Genomic DNA, 25,384 nt, shown 5'->3' on the forward strand with positions numbered 1-25,384 from the left:
GATGAGGCAGAAAAAGATCAGGAAAATCTTTTGTACTTCAAGGATTTGCTGTTTTATCTTGTGGCCCAGTTCTTATAAGAGTTTTTGAACATAAAGACAGGATACATTTCTTTTAAATGTGTAAAATCTGCCAGTCTTTTCAATGTGATTACAATGACTACCCATACCGTCCTCCCAAGAAAAATTTTTTCCCTATAAATACATTTAAGCTGTCTGTGGGAGTTAAAGTTAGATGTTCCAACAATGAGTATGAGTCACTGCTCTTCAAAATAAAATCCTGCAATGGAGACAGCATTTTGAAGAAATTTGGAAATGTTTCCTCTCTGGCATCTAGCATTTTGTTACTGAAAATAATATAAATGTCTCACCTATATGTTTATTGGACAAGAAAACAAATTGTCCAAACTATTTAAAGATCTAGACAAAAAAATTTCAATAAGTTTAAAACTTCTGTTTAAAATGTCAAAATATAACATTTTTTATTAGTTTGCAAGAACTTAGTAACATTAGAGAACACAGAAATACACCAAATTGCATTAAAAGATTACATAAATGGAAAATGCTATCTAAAACACGAGTATGAATGTAGAAATCACTGCCAAAATGTTCTTCCTCCTTTGGGAGCCACATAGCTTCATGAAGTATCTTTTTTTACTATCATAGCCATCAAAAGCACCAGAACTAATTTGAACATCAAAACAGACCATGGAAGCATCACTGCATCTTAGAGTGAAACCAAGATTTTCAAGCGTTAATGAGAAAGAAGTTGACAGTAACTACAGCAAACCCAAACCTGTGCAATCTCTTTAACTGTCAGTGCCCAAATGCTCATGGAGCTCTGAGGGCTTGCTTGGTTTACTGGAAATCATTAAAATGGTGTGCTGTACCCAGCTGATGTTAATAAGACCACACCATCCTTGGGGCCAGCAGTACCACTGTGTAATTTGCAGCAGCCCCCAATTATCTGTGGGAGATCTGTAGGCCTGACTCACAGTCTGTGGAGGGGGTTCCACACCGGCAGGCGCTTAATGAACAGATCGGCTTATAAACACAAGCTAATCTCTCCCACATGAGCACCTGAGGAGGATCACAAGTGACAGCTGTTTAAATTTTCAGGGAAATTAATGACTCCTAAAGAGGCAGCGCTTATCAGGCTTGGAGTAGGTTTGATAGAGGAGAGTCACCACAGGGCAAAATGTTTATAATCATCCACAAGTACCTTATTCTATGGCTACATCTCAGGAACTTTTATTGACGCGGTCTCTTCTATTCATGCTTGTGCTGGCAGAAAGCAGAGCGACTTAATTCAATCTGTCCCTGACGCTGGACTCCTATGGCCACTAATGAGCATCTCCCTAGCCTCAGATCACAAGCCATTTAAAATGATCAGGACTGTGGTTGGCATCCTGACCACTTAGTGAAAATCCCAGCAGACACATACATTGTTTTGGTCCACAAGGCATTTGTAATACATCAGCTTCACCCCAGAGCTGGGCCTCACAGAGGGATGGGGAATAGACTGACCACACTGCTGGCTGTCTGGGGAATAGAGCAGGAACAGGTAATTAAGTGCAGATTGGCCAAGGGGCCAGAAGTGACTTTAAAAAAGCAGATCTGGAGAGAAACAGCACATGGCAAAACTCACCACCCTCCTCTCCCACCCGTGCCCCCTGCCCTGCTCTCATGTTTTACAGCTTTTATGTACCTTTACAACAGGACACACTACCTTATTCTCAGTTGTCTTTACATTCCACATTCCCCAGGATCACTTAACAGGAAGTGGCCTCATTTCCAAGGGGGTTTTGCAGAGTCTAGTGTCATATAAAAGGAGGTATGATAGAAAGAGACAGAGGGACGGAAGTAAATGAGAGAGAGATCCTGGTCAGTAAATGGTGTTAAAGTGGGAAGACCTTCGTGAAACTAAAATCGAGGAAGGGACAGCAGTATAAGGTAACTAAACAGAAGCACACTGTAAACATCTAGATTGCTACTTTCAGAGGCTTGAAGGGAATTTTATTCATTTAGGGAAAGTGGGATTAAGGACCTATAAAACATTATCAGTTTTTTAGGCAGTTTTCTGAGAGGGTTAAACAGGCAAATATTCTGTAGAGATATGTAAATATATCCAAATTCAGGTTCTGTGGCAGAGACGAAAGATCATCCTGCTTGGACAAGATGCTCATGTATCTCTCTGGCTGATTTTAGTGGGAGTCACTTATAGTTAGCTGAGACTTAAACTGGCCTCTGTCACCTAGAATCCTGGAATACCAAGATATTGACAGCACCACTCAGAAAAGGGAAAACTACTCTCTATGGAGTCTTCTCCCCAAGACTCTCCAGGGTAAATGGCACATTTGCCTGCTTTTTCCCTGAAACAAACACTGAAGTCTGTATAAGCCTCTGTTGCAGACCTATTTCAGTCCTTTGTGGGGTTTTGTTAGTTATCATAGCATTTACATAAGGATAAATACTTAATAATCAATGTCTATTGTATTAGTCTGTTTTCATGCTGCTAATAAAGACATACCCGAACTGGGCAATTTACAAAAGAAAGAGGTTTAACGGACTTACATTTCCACATGGCTGGGAGGCGTCACAATCATGGCAGAAGGCAAGGAGGAACAAAGAGGAATTTTCATAGATGGTGGCAGGCAAAGAAAGAGTTTGTGCAGGGAAACTCCCCTTTATAGAACCATTAGATTTCATGAGACTTATTCACTGTCATGAGAACAGCACAGGAAAGATCTGCCCCCATGATTCTGTTACCTCCTACTGGGTCCCTCCCACAACACCTGGGAATTCAAGATGAGATATGGGTGGGGACACAGTCAAACCATATCAACCGCCTTACAATCTAGTCCATTAAAAATGTATATTTTAAAATGAGGAATACAGAACTTTTCAAAAGTATGCTGGCAGCAAATACACACATGCCCACAAACAATTCCTTCAATATTAATGTTTTATTGTACTTTATGCTTTTTCTATCTTTAGTTTCAGAGTTTTGTCCCAAAGAGCATTATTCTATTATTATAATATTTACATTTCTATAATAGGGAAAAAACACAGTATGCTAATCATTTCCATACAGAAATTATTATAATTCATCTCTACTTGAAAAGTAAGAAATTGTCTTTAATGTGAGCACAGAAAAGATTGTGAGCAGATAATATGAATATGACTATTTTGGTTAAATATTAATATTTACAAAATATTCATTGAATAAGTAATAAATCTTATTCTTAAGTAATTGATATTGGGATAGGCAAGGTCTATATGGTATCTTGCCTGAATTTTTTTATTTTGAAAAAAGTATTTCCTGATATTTGGCAAAATAAATTATAAAATTATCAGTCAAAATTACAAGTTTATTTAAAATATTAGCCAGTACATAATTAATAAAAACACACTCAAATTTTCCATTATTTTTCTCTTGTCCTATGGTTGAAAGCAAATAAGTAAATAGCTTATTGCTTACTCTCTTACGTAAATGCTAGTTTTGGGTTTTATTTTCATAAAAGCCCAAGTAAATTTAGAGCTTTAGAGTTAACTACTCACCATGTTCTCAAATTCATTTAAGGGTCCAGAGTGACACTACACAGGGGAATGTATTTCTGATTAAAAATTAGTAAACATAGGCCAGACGTGGTAGCTCAGGTCTGTAATCCCAGCATTTTGGGAGGCTGAGACGGGCAGATGGATCACTTGAGGTCAGTAGTTCGAGAGTAGTCTGGCTAACGTGGTGAAACACCGTCTGTACTAAAAATACAAAAATTAGCCGGGGATGGTGGCGCGTGCCCGTGGTCCAGCTACTCCGGACGCTGAGGTGGGAAAATTTGCTTCATCCGGGAAGTGGAGGTTGCAGTAAGCCGAGATCGCACCATTGCACTCCAGCCTGGGGACAGAGCAAGACTCCGTTTCAAAAAAAAATAGTAGACATAATTGACTCATGCAAATCACTGGCAGAAACTATCAGAAAAACCTTTAATAAGATCAGTTTTTTTCAGTTTATGTTTGAGGATAACATTTGACTACAGAGAAGAGCCAAGATGATGGACTAGATGCAGCCAGGAAGAGCATCTTCCACGGAGACCAGACCACCTAGAAGATTGGCACAGTCCTAGCATATCTTCAGAAAGAAGGCGTTGAGAATGAACAGAGGAAGGGTGCAGACCCTGGACTGAAGGGAGAGGAAGCTGGGAACCCTGCATGGGGTTGCTGAGCACTGGAACGTACTCCTGGCCCTGAGCAGCTACTGGAGAAGGGATGAGTTAAATAGGCATAGTGTGGCCCACTCTCACCACGGACCTCCAGGATCCTAGCTGCAGGAGAAGCCATGAACCCCTTGGACATTTGAACTGACAGGGAGAGCTGCTTGGAGAATTGTTAAGAACAGGACTGCAGCTTGTGTCCAGCCCAGAATGTTTGGCGCAGGAGAGGCTGCAGTGGAACATGGCCAGAAATGCCCATCTCTCAAAGCTCACCATGCTCTTTTGGGGTAGCTTTGGCTTTTGTTGACTGTCAGACCTGAACAGAAGAAGACTATCTTGCCTGTGAGATGAGGCTAGTCTGGTCTGAGCACGCCCCCTGTCTGACAGCCTGTCTCAGGGTCCCTCATGGCCACGCCCACTTGCAGTACAGACTCAGATGCCCAACCAGGTCCTTCCCAACAGCTACCTTCATAAATCCTTTTCTGATGGACCCCACTTAACCATGAAAGAGCTTCTGCAGATGGGTCCTCATCAGCAGGCACTTGCCTGCAGCCTCCCTCCACTGCTTTCCAGTGCGTGCAAGTATGTAGAACTTGTTGCCCCACTGTCACTGGCATGTGCACCAACCTTGCCACCCTATCACCAACAGTGCATGTAACCTGCCAATCTTTCACTGCCAGCACAAGCATACACATATGGTGCTTGCCATGCTGCCACTCTGTTGCCACCAGGGCATGCATATGTGTGTGGACCCTGCTGCGGTGTGACTCTGCCACTGCTGGAACATCAGCATGGGACCTACTGCCACCACCCTGATGAAACAATTTTGCTGGCACCCCTCATCACAGTGTTGTTGCCAGAGGACCAGGAAAACCTTTGCCCCCAAGATCAACAGGTGCTTAATCTTGAGGGGACAAAGAAAAAAGCCATGGGCCTGGTCCCCACCCCCCAGCATTGGAGAATACAGCCCAGCAGTACTGAGCTGAGCCTTAGCCCCCGAAGTCATCCAGAAACAAAGCTACCAGACTGAACCCAACTTATATCACAATCAAACCCCAAGGCCATCAAGGAAAGTAAAGGCAAAAAGTCTCATACAAAGGAAGGCAACTTCAAAGATTAGAAAAATTCTCATTAAACTATAAAGATGAGAAATGAATCCCAGAACCCTGGCAAGTCAAGACGCTAGAGTGTCTTCTTACCTTCCAACGACGGCACTAACTCTCCAGCAATGGTTCTTAACCAGGCTGAAATGACTGAAATGACAGACACAGAATTCAGAACCTGGGTGGCAACAAAGACCATCAGGATTGAGGAGAAAGTTGAAACCCTATTCAAAAAATCTAAGGAATCCAATAAAACAATACAAGAACTGAAAGATGAAATAGCCATTTTAAGAAAGAACCAAAGTGGTATGACAGAACTGACAAACTTCCTATAAGAATTTCATAATAAAATCAGAAGTATTAACAGCAAAATAGACAAAGCCAAGGAAAGAATTTCAGAGCTCAAAGATCGATTCTTTGAATTAACTCAGTCAGACAAAAATAAAGAAAAAGAATGAACAAACCCTCTGAGAAAGATGAGATTATGTAAAAACATGAAACCTACAACTCTTTGGAGTCCCTGATAGAAAGAGAGAGCAAGTAACTTGGAAAACATACTTGAGGATACTGTCTATAAAAATTTACACAACCTTGCTACAGAGGACAACATTCAAATTCAGCAAATTCAGAGAACCCTTGCAAGACACTATACAAGACAAGCATCTCCAAGACACATAGTCATTAGATTTTGCAAGGTCAACATGAGAGAAAAAATATTAAAGGCAGCTAGAAAGAAAGACAGGTCACCTACAAAGGGAACCCCATCAGGCTAACAGTGAACCTTTCAGCAGAAACCTTACAAGTCTGAAGAGATCAGGGACCTATATTCAGCATTCTTTTTTTCTTTTTGGAGATTGAGTCTTGCTCTGTTGCCCAGGCTGGAGTGCAGTGACGCGATCTTGGCTCACTGCAAGCTCTGCCTCCCAGGTTCATGTCATTCTCCTGCCTCAGCCTCCTGAATAACTGAGACTACAGGCACCCACCACCATACCCAACTAATTTTTTGTATTTTCAGTAGAGACGAGGTTTCACTGTGTTAGCCAGGATGGTATCAATCTCCTGACCTTGTGATCCACCCACCCTGGCCTTCCAAAGTGCTGGGATTACAGGCATTAGCCACTGTGCCTGGCCTCGCCATTCTTAAAAAAAGAAATTCCAAACAAGAATTTCATATCCAGCCAAACTAAGCTTTGTAAGTGAATGACAAAATTATTTTCAGACAAGCAAATGTTAAGAGAATTAGTTACCACCAGACCTACCTTATAAGGTTTTTAATGGAGTACTACACATGGAAACAAAAGACCATTACTAGTGACCACAAAAGCACATTTAAGTACATAGACCACTTTCATTATAAAGCAGTTACACAATCAAATCTGTGTAAGAACCAGGTAACAACAAGATGACAGGATCAAATCCACACATACTACTACTAATCTTGAATGTAAACAGGCTAAATGTGCCCACTTAAAAGGCATAGAGTAGCAAGATGGATAAAGAAGTAACACTATATGCTGTCTTTAAGACATCCATCTCACATGCAATGTTATCCATAGGCTCAAAGTAAAGGGACAGAGAAAAACCCAACAAAAATTCATAGCATTTCTATATACCAATAAAGTCCAAGTTGAGAGCCAAATCAAGAATGCAATCCCATTCACAATAGCCAAGAAAAAAAAAAAAAGAATAAAATACCTAGGAATGCAGCTAACCGAGGGGGTGAAACATCTCTACAATGAAAATTATAAAACTGCTCAAGATATCAGAGATGACAGAAACAAATGGAAATGGAATTGGAAAAACATTCTGAATTCATGGATAGGAAAAATCAATATTGTTAACATGATCATACTTCCCAAAGCAATCTACAGATTCAGTGCTATTCCTATCAAACTATCAATGACATTCTTCACAGAATTAGAAAAAAGAACTATTCTAAAATTAATATGGAACCAAAAAAGAGCCTGAATAGCTAAGGCAATCCTAAGCAAAAAGAACAAAGCAGGAGGCATCATGTTACTTAACTTCAAACTATACTACAGGGCTACAGTAACCAAAACAGCATGGTACTGTTATAAAAACAGACATGTAGACTAATGGAACAGGTTAGAGGACCCAGAAATAAAGCTATACATCTACAACCATCTGATCTTTGAAAAGTTGACAAAAACAAGCAACAGGGAAAGGACTCCCTATTCAATAAATGATGCTGGCATAACAGGCTAGCCATATTCAGAAGACTGATACTGGATCCTTTCCTTTCGCCTTTGACAAAAATCATCTCAAGATGAATGAAAGGCTTAAAACCTAGAGCTATAAAAATCCTAGAAGAATACTGAGGAAATACCACTGTGGACATAGGCCATGGCAAAGATTTCATGAGGAAGGCTACAAAAGCAATTGTAACAAAAACAAAAACTGATGAGTAGGACCTAACTAAATTAAACAGTTTAGTTTATGCAGCAAAAGAAACTATATGCAGCAACAGAAACTAACAGAAACAGAGTAAACAGACAATTTACAGAATGGTAGAAAATATTTGCAAACTATGCATCCAACAAAGGTTTAATATCCAGAATCTATAAGGACCTTAAACAAATAAACAAATAATCTCATTAAAATATGAGTAAAAGACATGAACAGATACTTGTCAAAACAAGACATATACACATCCAGCAAACATATGAAAAGGTGCTCAATGTTACTAATCATTAGGTGCATACAAATCAAAATCTCAGTAAGAGACCATCTTACACCAGTCAGAATGACTAGTATTAAAAAGTTAAATAATAACAGATGCTGGTGAGGTTGCAGAGAAAAGGGAATACTGATACAGTGCTGATGGGAACGTAAAGTTCAGTCACTGTGGAAAACAGTCTGGAGATTTCACGAAGAACTTAAAACAGAACTACTATTCAACCCAGCAACCCCATTACTGGGTATATACTCAAAGGAATATATATCATTCTACCATAAAGCACATTCATGCGTATGTTCATTGCAGCCCTATTCACAATAACAAAGACATAGAATCAACCTATGTACCATCACCAGTGGACTGAATAAAGAAAATGTGGTATATATACACCATGGAATACTGTGCAGTCATGAAAAGGAATGAAGTATCATTCTTTGCAGCAACATGGATGGAGCTGAAGGCCATTATCCTAAGCAAATCAATGCACAAACAGAAAACCAAATACTGCATGTTCTCACCAATAAGTGGGAGGTAAACATTGAGTACACATGAACACAAAGAAGGGAATCATAGAAAGCGGAGCCTACTTTAGGGTATAGGATGGGAACAGAATCACTCATTACCTGAGTGATGAAATAATCTGCACACCGAACCCCATGACATGAAATTTACCCATGTAACAAACCTGCACATGTACCCCCTGAACCTAAAAGTTGGAAATAAAAAAAAGAGATCGCTGGCATATCAGCTTCTGACTGTGAACTTTCTAAAGAAATGTCTTCATTTTTATGATCTTCAGAGGGTGAAACTCTGGATATAGCAGCAATTGATTTGATTCCTTTCCTTTGGGAGCAAAAGCAATGACAGAGACATGGTTAACCATTCTTTCCTGGAATGGAAATGTCTAGGTACCAGTGTGGAAAAAGAAAAATAACATAGAGATCTGAGGTAGGGGTTTGTGGGCAAACCTTCCAAATTCAAGCTCTGACTCCTCTGTTTTTAAGCAAGCTGCTGCTCTGTATGTCTATTTATTCGTTTTAAAGTGAAAATAATAAATGCAGTGGACCAATTTTTTATCTGATCACCAAATATTTATGATTCTCTTTTTGATAGGTCTCTGCTATGACTGTATACCTCTGCCCCCTTGTAGTTAGACATGGCTAGGCAACTTGCTTTTCCCAAGTGTGTCACTTCTAGGTAGAAGCATCTAGGATCTGGGACATGATTCTCCATCATCTGTCTTCGCTTCTGCAATAATTCAGAAGCATGTGTCAAGATGAAACATCTAACCTGAGTCTCTGAATAACTACAATAATGCCTTCCATCTGCTAACCTGTATGTTACATGAAACATAAGCGAGAAAAAAACTTTGGCTGAGGTCATCTTAAATCACTGGATTTGGGAGGCTATCTTTACCACAAGGTAACTTAAATTATCTTGACTTACAGAATAAAATCATTCTACCTCCCTCATAGTATTTATGAAAAGAAAAAAGAAGTTAAGGTTTATAAATCACTTAGAAGAATACTTAGAACACTATAAATGCTTCATTCATTATTTAGCAAATGTTTGGTGGAAGGAATATAGTGTGAGTAAAAACAAAAAGTACTTGTTCACAGGGTGTTGACCATATAGTGAGAGAGGCAGCTGTTAGTCAAATGATTACACAGATAGAAAACTGCAACTCTGCAAATGGAATCCCTAAAGGATAGATAATGCAACAAAAACATGAGGTAATTGACCAAGATGCAGAGGCTAATAAGGGCTTCCTTAAGGAAGTGCTGATTTTAGAAATCACAGGAAGGTGTAAATTAGGGAAAGTTGGAAGAGTCTCCCTTGAAGAAGAGAGCTGGTGTGTAAGACCTTAAATCTGTGCAGTCTGATGCTGGTAGGCTCTACAGATTTGGTAAAGTGGCAAGGTACATGGTACCTGCAAGAGATTAAACATCTCTTGACTTTCAGTGACTAAGGGGTAAAGAAGTACAAGATGAACTAAAGTGATCCGTCTTTGTAGGCTAGGGAAGATTTTGGTCTTATCTAAAGGACAATGGAGGAGGGAGGTGAAACAAGATGGCCAAAGAGCCTCCACTGATCTTCCTTCTGGCAGGAACACCAAATTTAACAACTATCTACACAAAAAAAACACCTTCATAAGAATCAAAAATCAGGTGAGCTATCACAGGACCTGGTTTTAACTTCATATTACTGAAAGGGGCACTGAATAGGGTAGGGATGACTGTCTTCAATTGCCAACAATACTCCTTCTCCATCCCCTGGCAGTGGCCATGTGGCACAGAGAATCTATGCACTTGGAGGAGGGAAAGCATAATGATCATGGGACTTTGTATTGGGACTCAGTGCTGTCCTGTCACTCTGGAAAGCAGCACTGGGCAGAACTCAACTGGTGCCTACAGAGAAAGCATTTAGAGCAGCCCTAGCCAGAGGGGAATCACCCATCCAAGCAGTCAGAACTTGAGTTCTAGCAAGCCTCATCACCACAGGCTAAAGTGATCTCAGGTTCTAAATAAACTTGAAAAGCCGCCTAGGCCACAAGGACTGCAATTCCTGGGCAAGTTCTGATGCTGTGCTGGGTTCGGAGCACATGACCTAGTGAGAAAACAGCTGGGATAGCCAAAGGATTTGTGCCACCTCTCCTCCAACCCCAGGGAGTGCAGCTGGCAGTTCTAGGAGATAATTCTTCCTTCCACTTGAGAGAGGAGAGGAAAAAGTAAAAAGGAGTTTGTCTTGCAACTTGGATATGAGCTCAGCCACAGTAGGGATAGGGCACCAGGCAGAATCCTGAGGCCTCCATTCCAAGCCCCAGATCATGGATGATATTTCTAGGTATACCCTGGGCCAGAAGTGAAACCATTGCCTTGAAGGGAAGGACCCAGTCCTGACAGGATTCATCACCTGCTAACTAAAGGGTTCTTAGACCTTGAATAATCAGCAGTGGTGGCCAGGTAGTACACACCATGAACTTTGTGTGAGACACTGAGACATGCTGACTTCAGGTGTGACCCAGCACATACCCAGCTGTGTTGTCTATGAGGAGAGACTCCTTGTGCTTGAGAACAGGAAACGGAAGAGTAAGGGGACTTTGTCTTGCTGCTTAGGTACCAATTCAGTCACAGTGGGGAAGAGTACCAACTGGGTTCTTGGGTCCCCAGTTCTAGACCTTAGTTTTTGGAAGGCATTTCTGGACATGCCCTGAGCCACATGGGAGTCCACTGCCCTGGCCATACTCATCTCATGCTGACTGGGCCTTGACTGAACATCAAAAATAGCCAGATAGTACTCACTGCAGGCCTTGGGCAGTGGCGGCCAGGGGAAAAGACTCCTCTGCTTGTGAAAAGCGGTGGGAAGAGTGGGAAGGACATTGTATTGTGGCTTGAGTGCCAGCTCAGCGGCAGTAGAATAGAGAACTAGGCAGATTCCTAAGGCTTCTGACTCCAGGCCCTGTCTCCTAAATGACATCTCTGTACTCACCTGTAGTTAAGGGAAAATTGCCGCCCTGAAAGGAAGGACACAAACTTGACTGATCTCACCATCTGCTGAGTGTTGAGCCCTAGGGTCTTGAGTGAATACAGGAGGTAGCCAGGCTAATGATTACCACAAGCCATAGAAAAGACCCACCCAGTGCTGTGCTGGTTTCAGGTCACATCCAGCACAGTCTCAGTGGTGATAGCTACTGGGGTGTTTGTGTCACCCCTCCCCTAGCACCAGGCAGCTCAACACAGAGGAAGAGACTCCATTTGTTTGGGAGAAAGTGAAAGAAAAGAACAAGGGTTTCTGCCTGGTAATCCAGAGAATTCTTTTGGATCTTATCCAAGACCATTCCGGTGGTATCTACAAGTCTGCAAGAGCCATAGCATTCCTAGGTTTGGGTGCTCCCAATGCAGATACCGCTACAGAGATCAAGAACTTGGATCACAACACCCAAGTCCCTTTAAATACCTGGAAAGCCTCCCCAAGAAAAATGGGTACAAACAAGCCCAGACTGTGAAGACTACAGTAAATACCTAATTCTTCAATGCCCAGATACCAACGAATATCCATAAGCATCAGGATCATTCAGAAAAACATGACCTCACCAACCAAACTAAATAAGACATCAAGGAACAATCTTGGAGAGACAGTGATACATGATCTTTCCAACAGAGAATGTAAAATAGCTGTTTTGAGCAAACTCAACGAAATTCAAGGTAACACAGAGAAATAACTCAGAATTCTATCAGATAAATTTAACAAAGAGATTGAAATAATTAAAAAGAAGCAGCAATTCGGGAGTTGAAAATCACAATTGACATATTGTAGAATGCATCAGAGTCTCTTAACAGCAGAATTGATTAAATAGAAGTGAGAATTAGTAAGCTTGATGGGCTATTTGAAAATACACTGTCAGAGGAGATAAAAGAAAAGAGAACCGAAAAAGTATGCCTATAGAATCTAGAAAATAGTCTCAAAAGGGGAAATCTAAGAGTTATTGACTATGAAAAGGAGGAAGAGAGAGAGACAGGTGTATAAAGTTTATTGAGAGGGATAATAACAGAGAACTTCACGAACCTAGAGATAGATATCAATATTCAAGTACAAGAGGGTTATAAAACAACAAGTATAAGTAACCCAAAAAAGACTACCTCAAAACATCCAATAATTAAACTCACAAATGTCAAGGATGAAAAAAGGATCTTCAAGGTGGCAAGAGGAAAGAAACAAATAGCATATAATAGAGCACCGATATGTCTGGCAGCAGACTTTCAGTGGAAACCTTACAGTCCAAGAGAGAGAGGCATGACGTATTTTAAGTGCTGAAGGAAAAATCTTCTCTGAACACAATGGGATAAAACTAGAAATGAATAACAAGAATAATTCTGGAAACTATGGGTCAATGAAGAAATGAAGAAAGAAATTGAAAACTTTCCTGAAACAAATGACAGTGGAAACAAAACATACCAGAACCTATGATGCAGCAAAAGCCGTACTAAGAGGAAAGTTTACGGCTAGGTTTACAGAAAGTTTACAGATAAGTGCCTACATCAAAAACATAGAAAAACTTCAAATAAACAACCTAAAGATGTTTGTCCTAGAGTAATATATCCGGTGAAAACAGCCTTCAAACATGAAGGAGAAATAAAGACTTTTCCAGACAAACAAAAGCTAGGGGATTTTATCAACACCATACCTGTCCTTTGAGAGTTACTAAAGGAAGTTCTTCAACCTGAAATAAAAAGACATTAAGGAGTAAACATAAATTACCTAAAGTTATAAAACTCACTGTTAATATTATGGTAAGTACACAGAAAAATACAGAATATTATGACACTGTAATTGTGGTGTATAAACTACTCATGTCTTAAGTAAAAAGACTAAAAGATGTACCAATCAAAAATAAAAACTATAACTTTTCAAGTCATAGACAGTACAAGAAATAAACAGAAGCAACAAAAAGTTAAAAAATAGGGAGATGAAATTAAATTACACAGTTTGTATTATTTTTGCTCGTCAGTTGGTTTGTTTGTGCATTCAGTATTGTCATTAATTTAAAATAGTTGGTTTTAAAATATTATTTCCAAGCCTCATGATAACCTCAAATCGGAAAGGATACAACACATACCAAAAAAATAAAAACCAAGAAATTAAAAACATACCATCAGAGAAAATCACCTTCACTAATGAACTGAGCTCTCTAATCAAAAGACAAAGACAAAGATAAAATGGATCTTTGAATGGATAAAAAACAAGAACCAGCTATCTCTTGCCTACAAGAAACACACATCACCTATAAAGAGATGAAATAAAGGGATGAAAAAAGATCTTCTATGCAAATAGAAAACAAAAAAGATCATGAGTCACTATACTTATATCAGACAAAATAGATTTCAAGACAAAAGCTATAAAAAGAGACAAAGAATGTCATTGCATAATGATAAAGGGGTCAATTCAGCAAGAGCTTAAAAACAACTGTAAATACATTGGACCCAACACTGGAGCACCGAGATATATAAAACAAATATTATTAGAGATAAAGAGAGATATACCCCAATACAATCATAGTTGAAGACTTCAACACCCCACTTTCAGCATTGGACTAGATCATCCAGACAGAAAATCAACAAAGAACATTGGACTTAATCTGCATCCTAGGCCAAATTGACCTAATAGATATTTCCAGAACATTTTGTCCAGTGGCTGCAGAATACATATCCTTCTCTTCAGCACATGGATCATTCTCAAAGATAGACTATGTGTGGAGCAACAAAATAAGTCTTTAAAAATTCAAAAGAAAAAGAAATTATATCAAGCATCTCTCTGGCCACAATGGAATAAAACCAGAAAATAATAACAAGAGGAATTCTGGAAACTATTGGTTAATTAAGAAATTAAGAAGAAAATTGAGAAATTTCTTGAAGCAAATGACAATGGAAACCAAACATACCAAAACCTAGGATACAGCAAAAGCAGTACTAAGAGAAAGCTCATACCTATAAGCACATATATCAGAAAAGTACAAAGCCTTCAAATAAATAACGTCAAGGTGCTCCTTAAAGAACCAGAAAAGCAAGAGCAAACCAAACTCAAAATCAGCAGAAGAAAAGAAATAATAAAGATCAGAGTGAAAATAAATGAAATGGAAACAAAGAAAACAATATGAAAGATCAAAGAAACAACAAGCTGGTTTTTTGAAAAGATAAACAAAATCAACAAACCCTTAGCCAGACTAAGAAAAAAAGAGAGAAGACTCAAATAAATTAAGTTGGAGATGAAAAGGGAGACAATACAACTGATACCACAGAAATTCAAAGGATTATTACTACTATGAGCAACTATGTGCCAATAAATTGGAAAAACTAGAAGAAATTAATCAATTCCTAGACACATACAACCTACCAGTATTAACCATAAAGAAATCTAAAACCTGAACAGTTTAATAACAAGCAACAAGATTGAGACTATAATAAAAAGTCTTCCAGGAGAGAAAAGCCCAAGACCTGATGGCTTCATAGCTAAATTTTACCAGCCATTTAAAGAAGAACTAGTATCAATTCTACATAAACTATTCTGAAAAGTAGAGGAAGAGGAAATACTTCCAAACTTATTCTATGAGACTAGTATTACCTTGATACCAAAACCAGAAAAACACATCAAAAAAGAAAGCTACAGGTCAATATCCCCGATGAATGTTAATGTAAATCCTCAACAAAATACTAGCAAATAGAAATCAACAGATTAGAAAGATCATTCCATCATGATCAAGTGGGATTTATCGCAGAGATGCAAAGATAGTTGAACATGCACAAATCAATTAATGTGATTCATCATATCCACAGAATGAAGGACAAAAACCATGAACATTTAAATTGATGCTGAAAAACATTTGATAAAATTTAACATTTCTTCAGTAATAAAAACCCTCAAAAAACTGAGAAGGAACATAAATCAACACAATGAAAGCCATTTATGACAGACTCAAAACTGGTATCATCCCTAATGGGAAAATAATAAAAGCCTTTTCTCTAAAATCTGGAATGGGACAAGGATGCCCACTGTCACTACCGTTTCTCAACATAGTACTGGAAGTCCTAGCTAGAGCAGTCACACAGGAAAGAGATATAAAGGGCATCCAAATTGGAAAGGAGAGGTCAAAATATCATTGTTTGCAAATTATAAGGTCTTACATTTGGAAAAAACTAAAGACTCCGTAACAAAACTTTTAGAATTGATTTTTAAAATTCAATTAAGTTGAATGATTCAAAACCAACATACAAACATCAATAGCCTTTCTATATGTCAACAGCAAACAATTTGAAAAATAAATCAAGAAAGTAATCCCATTTACAATATCAAAAAATAAAATTAAATACCTAGGAATTAACCAAAGAAATGAGTATTCATAAAAGAAATTTAAGCAAACACCAAAAAAAGGAAATATATTCTATGTTCTTGGATTAGAAGAATCAATAGTGTTAAAATAGCCATATAACTCAAAGCAAGCTACAGATTCAATGCAATTCCTATAAAAATACCAATGACATTCTCCACAAAATAAAAAAAAAAAAAACTCTAAAATTTATATGGACTTACAAGAGACCCAGAATAGACAAAGCATTCCTGAGCAAAAAGAACAAAACTGGAGGAATCACAATACCTGACTTCAAATTACACTACAGAGTTACATTAATCAAAACAGCGTGCTCCTGGCATAAAAACAGAAACATAGACCAATGGAATAAAATAGAGAACAAAATAGGTAACAAGTCCACACATCTACAGTGAGCTCATTTTCAACAAAGATGCCAATAGTATACACTGGGAAAAGGACAGTCTTTTCAATAAATAGTGCTGGGAAAACTGGATATCCATATGCAGAAGAATGAAACTAGACCCCTATCTTTCACCATATACGGAAATAAAATCAGAATGGATTAACGACTTAAATCTAAGACCTCAAACTATGAAACTAATTTTTAAAATGGGAAAATGCTCTAGGACATTGGACTAGGCAAAGATTTCTTAATACCCTACAAGCACAGGCAATAAAAACAAAAAAGGACAAATGACATGACCTCAGGTTTAAAAGCCTATGCACAGCAAAAGAAGCAATCAACAAAGTAAAGAGACAACCCACAGAATGGGAGAAAATATTGGAAAACTATCCTTCTGACGAGGGATTAATAGCCCAAATATATAAGAAGCCCAAACAACTCTATAGGAAAAAATCTAATAGTCTGAGATCAAAAATGAGCTAAATATCTGAACAGACATTTTTCAAGACATACAAATGGCAAACAGATATAAGAAAGGTGCTCAACATCATTGATCATCAGAGAATATTCCAGTTTTGATTCCAAACCAAAACTACAATAAGATGTCATCTCACAACAGTTAAAATAACTTCTAACCAAAAGAAAGGCAATAACAAGTGCTGGTGAGAATGTAGAGAAAATGCAACCCCACTGCACTGTTGGAGGGAACCACTATGGAGAAGAGTTTGTAGGTTCCTCCATAAGCTAAAAATACAGCTACCATATGATCCAGCAATCCCACTGCTAGATGGATACCCAAAAGAAAGGAAATCAGTATATCAAAGAGATATCTGCACTCCCATGCATATTGCAGCGATATTCACAACAGCAGATATTTGGAAACAGACTAAGTGTCCATCAGCAGACAAATGGATAAAGAAAATGTGGTACATATCATACAATAGAGTACTATTCAGCCATAAAAAATGAGATCCTGTCATTTGCAACAACATGGATGGAACTGGAGGTTATTATGTTAAGTGAAATAAGCCAGACACAGAAAGATAAATATCACATGTTATCACCTATTTGTGAGAGCTGAAAATTAAAGTAATTGAACTCTTAGAGAGTAAAAGGGTAGTTACCAGAGGCTGGGAAGGGTAGTAGGGGGTAGGAGTAAAGAGAGGATGGTTAGTGATATAAAAAATAATTAGAAAAAATGAATGAGCTCTAGTATTTGACATCACAACAGGGAAACTGTAATCAATAATAATTTTTTGTACATTTTTAATAACTAAATGTATAATTGGATTATTTGAAACACAAAGGATAAATGCTTGAAGCGGTGGGTACCCCACTTAACCTGATGTGATTATTACACATTATATGCCTGCATATAATGCATATCTCATGTACCCTATAAATATATACACCTACTATGTACCCATAAAAATTAAAATATATATAATATAAAAAATATAAAGAACATTGGAGAGCTATTGAATATTTTAAGTGACAGAGGTCTGCATATTGAAAAGATCATTCAGGCTGAAGAGTAGAGAGTGGATTATAAGAGTTATAAGGGGCACAGTGGATACAGAGTTTAACCAGCTAAGAGACTATTGATAGAGTCCATGTAATAGATAATCAAAGCTTATAATAGGATAGTGGTAGTAAAGATGGAAAGAAAATGATGGATTAGCTGACTTTAAAAAATATATCCATCAACCTAATCCAGTGTAAGCAAAAAATGAGACTATATCAGGATATTAAGTACCTTATAGAATTTCTAGCAGGGTCAAACACCAAGATGGAATGCCCCACAGCCAGAAGCAACACAACAAAGAGAAACATCCAACACACTACAAGACTGCCTGTTCTACTGGAAACATCCAAGGCCCTCATGATGCTAAGGACCAGACAGTACAACTACTGCCTTAGCTGCCCCAGAAGAGTCATCATCTCCACAATAGTGTTTGCTGCATGGTCTGAGCCCCTCCTACATGGCTGCCACCTCTCATTGTTTGTGTTCACCGTGCAAAATTCACATGAATGCATCTGCCTCACAGAATCCAAGTCTAATGAGAAAACAGCTACAAAAAAAAAAAAAAAGTAAATGTTATCTTTAACTTTTTAGCCTCAAAACTACAGGGAAGGGCATACTTGTGGGGGATAGAGTAGATGAGTAAACCAGACTGAAGCATAGGCCACAAATACATAAAATGAATTGGAATTCATGATGGATTTGATAAAAGGGATGAAGTTGAGCAAGGTATCAAAACAATTCTAGGATTTTTGCTTTCCAGTTTGATGGTTGACAGATGATATTCAGTGAATTTTGCTTGAAAGTAACAAACACAGGTTTGATTTTAAACACATTGAAATTGAGGTAGCTTTAAGACAGCCAACAGAAAATATCAAATAGACAATTGGGTATACAAGAGAAGGTATTGCTGGAGATATAAATTTATGAGTCATCTGTAATAATTGAAGTCATGTTGTATTCATTTTCCTATTGCTGCATCACAAATTACCACAAATTCAACCACTTAAAACAACACCCGTCTATTGTATCAAGTATCAATTTTCATGGGTCAGGAGTCCAGGCAGGGATAAACCGAGTTCTTTGTTCAGGGTTTTACATAGCTGCAATCAAAGTGTTGGCTAGGACTTCAATCTAATCTACAACTCAGGGTTCTCTTTGAAACTCACTGGTCGTTGACAGAATTTAGTTCTTTGCGGTCATAGGACTGAGCCCCTCAGCTCCTGGAGACTGCCTGCCATTTCCTGCCCTGCGACCCTCTTTAGAACATAGCGATTTTCTTCTACAAGGTCAGCAACAGTGCTTCCTGTCTCTCTCACTTTGAATTTCTCTCATTTTGAATCTCTCATTTTGAATTTCAAGACCCTCTTTTAAAGGTTCCACTTGATCTGGTCAGGCTCAACCAGGATGATCTCCCTTTTGATTAACAAAAAATCATCTTACTACAGACCTAAGTTACATCTGCAAAATCCTTCCATCTTTGCTACTTAAAAGTTCCATCTGCACTAAAGAGAGAAATACACAGCATATGTACATCACAGGATGGAAATCTTGGGGGCCATGTTAGACTTCTTTTTTTTTTTTTTTGAGACGGAGCCTTGCTCTGTCTCCCAGGCTGGACTGCAGTGGTGCGATCTCGGCTCACTGCAAGCTCCACCTCCCAGGTTCACACCATTCTCCTGCCTCAGCCTCTGGAGTAGCTGGGACTCCAGGCGTCCGCCACCACGCCCGGCTAGTTTTTTTGTATTTTTAATAGAGGCGAAGTTTCACCATGTTAGCCAGGATGGTCTCAATCTCTGGACCTCGTGATCCACCAGCCTTGGCCTCCCAAAGTGCTGGAATTACAGGCGTGAGCCACCGTGCCAGGCTATCTTAGACTTCTGTCTACCACACACATCAGAAGATGAGGTATCTTAGAAAGTATAGAGTAAGAAGAGCATAGTTCCTAAGAAAACAAATATGAGGCATTCCAGTATTTAATAATGGGATAGAGATGATTGAGATTGACATAAAGAAATGGAAGCTCCATTATTTTTAATGTTTTCTTAATTGAAAGTCTAATGTGCTTAATTAAAATACACCAAAGTATTTTGAATAATTGATCTATTTCAGGCTTTGCAACCTTACAGAGAAATGTAATACAGCCTGAGAAGTTTATCAATAGTTTAGACTCATAACTCTGTAGTTTCTAAATATAATAAAAGTTAGAAAAGACCTAGTAAAGCCTCCTTGTTTTATTAATGATGATACTAATCATAATGACTTTGCCAAAGTCATTCTAGTCAATGATCTGCTGACTCTGAAATCAGTATTGGCTTTTTTGTGTTCCATGAGATTAAAATTTGCTGCGATGCTTTTTGCAGAAAATTATCATCTTTAAGATCTTTTTTCTCTAGTGCTCCAGGACTTCCCCTCAATAATTTCCTATATATAGCCCATTCAAGAGGCCATAAACATTAGTGTATAAAACACTGTTCCACACTATGGCAGGCATATTGTCTCCATCTCTGTTGAAAATGCTTAAACTATGTTGTAAATTCTATTTTATTACAAGCATATTGTGTCCATTTCTGTTCAAACACTTGAACTGTGTTGTAAATTATATATATTAGTCTTCCCCTACCAGGCCTTTAGGCATATATGGGCACTCAATAGCTATTTGTTGTTCATCCACAGAGGACTGGAATGTTCATTGCCTTTGGAACCAAACAATAATATATTGGAGTCCAGCCTCCATTACACAACAACTATGTGATTGAGAAAGTTGTTTCTAGGAATCTATCTGTTAAATATATATGACTATTGAATTCATAACATTTTGAGAATTTAATGAGATAATGGATGTAATATACCCCATAGATTACATAATCCTCAAAGTATTGTTCATTTTCTTTCCATTGCCTCTCAGTCCTTTCATCTATCCTTTTGTCATACATGTTCTTGTGAACTAAAAATAATAGAGCCATCCTATCTTTATTTACATTATATATGTTTTGGTTTTCATATAAATCGCTCAATTTTTATTAAATAAGAGTCTCTTTTACTGAGTCTAAATCAATTTTTACTAGCCTATTTAACTCAATTGGAAGTGGAAAGAATAAATTCTCAAAGGAAAGAGGAACTATACTGGGCAAACAATGACATCATGTCCACCACACATATTAACCATCATCAGCAGTTAATATCAATAACTGCTATTCTTTTGCTGAGATTGTCACCTGAGAATAGGATTTGAGTTAGGAAAAAATATCCCTTTAGAAACGTATATGAGAAGCTCCAAAAAGAGAGTAAGAGGAGCACGTGTAGTTTGAACAGCCTTCCACTACAGGTGGTTGAGAAATCTACCCCCAAGTATGGGCTGCTTCCTCCCTGATACCCTCCTCTTAGGAGTGAGATCCCTAGAGAGATGTTCTGATGCATGTTTTATTGCTATTCAATGAATTTTTAATATTTTTTCTTCTTTGCGGGTAAACCATTACTCACAAACAATCCTTTGTTTTCTATTAAAATTAGCCTAAGCTGCTTTTCTTTTTCTAATGTTCAGTTTTAAATGGCCTGACCTCATTTACTTTTTGAGCCAGGCAGATTTATTTTTCTGTTTCTTTAATCAATGTCTTTGGTTTTAAACTTGAGTTCACTTTATGCATTTTGTCTTGAGAATGTTCATGTTCAGTCAAACTTGTGACAATAACTATAATTATTATATTTTATGTTTTTAGCCTTTTGGTGTCACATGCATAATGCACTTGCTGGCAAAAAGAGATATGTTTCAGTTGTTCTTCATTAATTCTGGTTCTTGTTTGCAAGCTGAGTTTACATACCCTAACTATAGTGTGGCCATGAGATACAGCAGCCTCAGTGAGACATCCCTCTATTTTATTGTTCTAAAGAAATGTGCATTGGATATTTAATAGGCGTCTTTCAGTTATAATTGGAAGACAACCAACTCAAACTGGCTTTACAAAAAGGGACATTTGGCTACTAAGAACTGGGTAACTCAAATATTTGAAATAAAAGTCCAAGAGAGTTAAGACAACCCAGATCTTCGTGGTGTCAAACTAGTATCTCAGTGCTTCTCTGCCTGCTTTTCTCTCTGCACCTACCCATCTCTCGTCTCTGTTGGTCTTTGGGTAGTCTTATTCTCTCCCACTAAAATCAGTATCATCGTGTTGTCTGATTTGTCTTCTACCAGCTCCATGACCCAGGGACAATACCCCTTCATATCCACCTCCAAACAGAACAATTCCTGGGAGACCTCTGACTCAGGGTGGGTCACTTAATATTCTCTAGACTAAATCATCTTAGACTGGGGAAAGCACCAATATGATTGGTCTTGTCTTGAGCCCTATGAATATTGGGCAAAGAACCACAAAAGAAAGCCCTACCAGAATCATTCAATTAGAAGTCGAAAGAATAAATTCCCAAAGGAAAAAGGAACTATACTGGACAAATAATGACATCATGTCCACTAGAGATATTAAACATCATGAATGTAAGAGTTAATTTTCAATTATGTGACATGAGGACTTCAACTTCTCCTGCCAAAAAGAAATAGAGACAAGGATACTTGGCCAAAAGATACTGCTTTAGCATCTCCATCAATGATGTGAGCAAATACATGAAATGTTTTTGTATTAAGTGTTTTTTGTATTGTATTGCAAGATTGAAAGATAGAGAGAATAACATTAACTAGATAACTAAACAGCGCTTGTGCTGTGAACTAAAGTGGAGCAACCTAACCCTTGCTACTCAAAGTGTGGTCCATAGACTGACAAAGATTGACATCACTAGGAACTTGTTAGAAATACGGAATCTGTAGCCCCACCTCAAACTTACTAAAACAGAATCTTTTAACAAGATCCCTAAGGTCTTTTTAAAATTAGATACACCAAAGACAAGATCCCCATAGACATTAAAGTTTGAGATGCACTGTCCTAGATTAAGTCCATGAAAGCAACAACTCAAAAGCAGCCTAGGTTATTATGTCAAGCAATCTGGACTAAATGTAAATACAAAGAAATGGCTTTGGCAAAGCTAACAACGAACAACAAGAATAGCATTTTCAAAGTTAGACTGCAGATTTTTAAAAAGTAGAGTTCTAAACAGAAACAATTCCTAAAAAGAGTAACAGTGGCCATTATGATCAAGACAGTATGAGAGGACACGCCTACAAATTGGCAACAATAGCTTTGGCAGCCATATCTTTATATTGGCATAGGGGAATAAAGAAAAGCTATATTTCTGTGTGTGTGTGCACGTGTGTGTGTGCACGTGTGTGTGTGTGTATCCTCTCACATGTGCACACATATTTGAGCTTGTTGTCTGTGTATTTGTCTGAGGTTTCTGCCTTTTTTTTTTTTTTTTTTTTTTTTGCCTCTCCCACCCCTATCTCCTAGATGTTCTCTATAACTGCCATCTTCTGGCACAATTTTTCCTTCAACTCCTCTTGCAAGAAAGAGAGATAAGAATACACAAGAAAACAATGCTGAGAGTCTTCAATTAATACTTTGTTACACTCAAGGAAAGAACATAGACATTTCCAAATAAAAATACAATTTAATTGACTACAATAAAATCAAAGTTTTGTTAAATTAAGGTACATTTTTCTTAATTTCCTTAATGTACAATCATCTTTAAAATAGCATGCTCTCTTTTTTTTATTATTATTATTATTATTATTATACTTTAAGTTCTAGGGTACATGTGCATAACATGCAGGTTTTGTTACATATGTATACTTGTGCCATGTTGCTGTGTTGCACCCATCAACTCTGCCAGCACCCATCAACTCGCTGGCTTACATCAGGTATAACTCCCAATGCCATCCCTCCCCCCTGCCCTCCCCCCATGATAGGCCCCGTGTGTGATGTTCCCCTTCCCGAACCAAGTGATTCATTGTTCAGTTCCTGACCCTGGGTGGAGTGAGAACATGCGTGTTTGGTTTTCTGTTCTTGTGATAGTTTGCTAAGAATGATGGTTTCCAGCTGCATCCATGTCCCTACAAAGACACAAACCTTTTATGGCTGTATAGTATTCCATGGTGTATATGTGCCACATTTCTTAATCCAGTCTGTCACTGATGGACATTTGGGTTGATTCCAAGTCTTTATATTAGAATAGTGCCGCAATGTCATGAAAAGTGTGTCTTTATAGCAGCATGATTTATAATCCTTTGGGTATATACCCAGTAATGGGATGGCTGGGCCATATGGTACATCTAGTTCTAGATCCTTGAGGAATCGCCCATACTGTTTTCCATAATGGTTGAACTAGTTTACAATCCCACCAACAGTGTAAAGTGTTCCTATTTCCACATCCTCTCCAGCACCTGTTGCTTCCTGGACTTTTAATGATCGCCATTCTAACTGGTGTGAGATGGTATCTCATTGTGGCTTTGATTTGCATTTAATGGCCAGTGATGATGAGCATTTTTCATGTGTCTGTTGGCTGTATGCCCTCTTTGAGAAAAATGTTTGTTCATATCCTTTGCCCAATTTCTTTGGATGGGGTTGTTTCTATTTTTTTCTTTGTAAATTTGTTTGAGTTCTTGTAGGCCTTGATATTAGCCCCTTTGTCAGATGAGTAGATTGCAAAATGTTCTCCCATTCTGTGTGTCGCCTGTTCACTCTGATGGTAGTTTCTTTGCTGTGCGTGAAGCTCTTTAGTTTAATGATATCCCATTTGTCAATTTTGTGGCTTTTGCTACTGCTGTTTTTGATGTTTTAGACATGAAGTCTTTGCCCATGCCTATGTCCTGAATGGTACTACCTAGGTTTCCTCTCCTCTAGGCTTTATGGTATTAGGTCTAACATTTAAGTCTCTAATCCATCTTGGAACGACTCTCGAGGCGAGCAAGAAAGGATCCAGTTTCAGCTTACTCTTATGGCTGCCAAATTTTCCCAACACCATTTACATAAATACGGAATCCTTTTTCCATTTCTGTTTCTCTAGGTTTGTCAAAGATCAGATGGCTGTGATGTGGTATTATTTCTGAGGACTCTGTTCTGTTCCATTGGTCTATATCTCTGTTTTGGTACCAGTACCATGCTGCTTTGGTTACTGTAGCCTTGTAGTATTTTTTTTTTCTTGAGACAGAGTCTCACTCTGTTGCCCAGGCTGGAATGCAGTGGTGTGATCTCAGCTCACTGCAACCTCTGTCTCCCAGTTTCAAGTAATTCTCCTGCCTCAGCCTCCTGAGTAGCTGGGATTACAAGCACATGCCACCACACCCAGCTAATTTGTGTGTTTTTATTAGAGACAGGGGTTTCACCATGTTGGTCAGGCTAGTCTCAAACTCCTGACCTCGTGATCTGCCCGCCTCGGCCTCCCAAAGTGCTCGGATTACAGGCACGAGCCACCGCACCCAGCCTTAATTCTTTTCCTCTTTGCATCCTTAGAGATCAAGAAAATAAAAAGTGATTGAATTTTCCTATTCCATCTCCTCTCTCTATAAATGCACTTCTTTCAAACTTGTGTGTCTGTTCAGATTTAAACTGGGATCTGAATATAATAGCCTGAAAATGTATTGCTGATTATAATAATTTCTACATTTTAACATTACAAACAAATATTTGCCAAACTTT

This window comes from Papio anubis, chromosome 6 (assembly GCF_008728515.1).
Source record: "Papio anubis isolate 15944 chromosome 6, Panubis1.0, whole genome shotgun sequence".
NCBI classification, from domain to species: domain Eukaryota; kingdom Metazoa; phylum Chordata; class Mammalia; order Primates; family Cercopithecidae; genus Papio; species Papio anubis.